This window comes from Chinchilla lanigera, unplaced genomic scaffold (genome assembly GCF_000276665.1).
Source record: "Chinchilla lanigera isolate Chin_1 unplaced genomic scaffold, ChiLan1.0 scaffold00146, whole genome shotgun sequence".
Taxonomy (NCBI): Eukaryota; Metazoa; Chordata; class Mammalia; order Rodentia; family Chinchillidae; genus Chinchilla; species Chinchilla lanigera.
This window is the reverse complement of record NW_004955547.1, coordinates 2,666,491-2,668,704: the sequence shown is the minus strand read 5'-3', so window position 1 is coordinate 2,668,704 and position 2,214 is coordinate 2,666,491.

Sequence of the window (2,214 nt, the reverse complement as noted above, 5' to 3'; positions counted from 1 at the left end):
CAATGCAACTGAAAGCAGAATGCTTAGTGAAGATTCCAGCACTGATTATTCCATCTGTACTAGTAATTGTGTCCCTCGTCTTTTGTGATCCTTGCTTAGTAAAACTCTTGCCATTCAACACCTTAAGATCTGGATTTTTAATGGCAGAGCTGTTAGATCTGGCTCAGACTAACTCAACACAAACATGATTCTGGAAAAACCTTTGTAATGGTTTTTATCAGGCTCTCATACATAAGAAATCCTTCCTTTATAACACAACTGACTTCTTGGTTTTGACAACTTTTTTACTTGTCTCTATGAGTGTTTCTCTGAAGATATCCATGATCAATCATCCTGAAAGTAGATTTTTACATCCTTTCTGCCAGGATGCTCTCCCACTTGCTGGTCTTATCTGGCCCCTCTGGAAAGGAAGTCACTGATCACTGAAAGTCTGTTTCATAACCACTTTAGCCACATTGAGTAACAAAGAGGATCAGGAGGAGTAGTCCTAGGCTAAGCTTAGCTGCAGCTGTTTGTTTGTTTGTTAAGACAAGGTCTTCCCAGTAGTTCAGGCTGGTCTTGGATTCACTATGTAGCTCAGGCTGGCCTTGAAGTTCAGATGATCCTCCCACCTCAGCCTCCTGATATGGGGATTAAAGGCATGTGGCACCACACCCAGCAGTTTGATCTTACCTGTTTTGTAGGTGACGGCAAGCATTTTAAAACCTTGCACAGGGGCTGGGGATTTAGCTCAGCGGCAAAAGCGCCTGCCTGGCAGGCGCAAGGTCGTGAGTTCGGTTCCCGGTACCGGAGAAAAACAAAAAAATAAAAAAATAAAAAATAAAATAAAACCTTGCACAAGTTCATTTTCCCAGAAGTAGCACTTTTACAGAGTTTTGCAAGGCAACACTTACAAACTTTTGAAAGTAAAATACAAGATCAAGAGCAAAATAAATTCAATTTGTAATAATTTTAGTCATATCAATTTTTACCAAAGATAACCAAAGGAAACCCAATTTGTCTGCAGTACTTGCCAAGGCCTTCTCCATGAATCTGATTGCAAATGTTGCAGAAAAGAATCAAAACTGTGAATGATATAGACTTAGCAGAGCCATGGTTGGAATATTAATGAGAGTTTAGCAACTGGCAATCTATTTGGTTTACTCCATATGGCATTTTAAGATAACAGTATGATTAACCATCAGGGTTCTTTTTTATTTTAAAGAGAATAATAAAAAGAACAATAGCAAAATACCAGCAACATAGACAAAAACAAAACAAGGCAAAAACAATAAAAATGATACAAGCTTTCCAAACAGAATGACAAGAATTAACACTGGCTGTTATATTACATATTATCTTCACCAAAGTTGATCAGATTACCAGACATAAGAATGCAAGATTGATCAAACCATTAAATAGAATTAAAAAATAATTTTAAAAACATTTAGAAATGTTACAGAGCTTCACTAAACAAGATGGTAGGAATTCATTAATGGTTGCTATATTGCACATTATTGTCTTCAAATTAGTTGTTCAGATTACCAGACATAAGCATGAAAAATTGATCAAAAAGTAAAAAAAATAAAATAAAAATTAGGCATTAACTGTCCCTTTCAATAAACCATTAGACTTCAGCAGTACAATTATCCCAGATATATATAGATATATAGATATAGATAGATAGATACAGATATATTCCTTCCTTCTTTCTTTGTTTCTTTTTCTCCTTTCCCTCATCCCAGTGTTCCTTCCTTTGAGCAATTTCTTTCCTTTTCATAATATCTATTGTATATTTTGGTTTTATTTATGCTTTCAGGTTCTTATACTGGGGAGACAATACAATGTTTACACATGTGGGTCTGATTTATTTCACTTATGAGTATGATCTCCAGTTGTATCCATTTACCTATGAAAGCTTCAAGTTTATTTTTTATAGTTAAGTAATATTCCATTATATAAAAATACCGCATATTTTTTATCCATTCCTCAGTTGATGGCTATTTGGGTTGTTTCCAAGATTTAGCTATGACAAATAGTGCTGCTATAAACATGAGTGCACATATATCACTTGGTATGATGTTTTAAATTCTTCTGGAAAAATACTCAAAGGGGGAATAGCTGGGTTAAGTGGGACCTCTAATTCTAGTTTTGTGAGGAATCTCTACACTGATTTCCACAGTGGTTTCACCGATCTGCACTCCCCCAAGCAGTAAAAAAGAGTTCCTTTTCCCC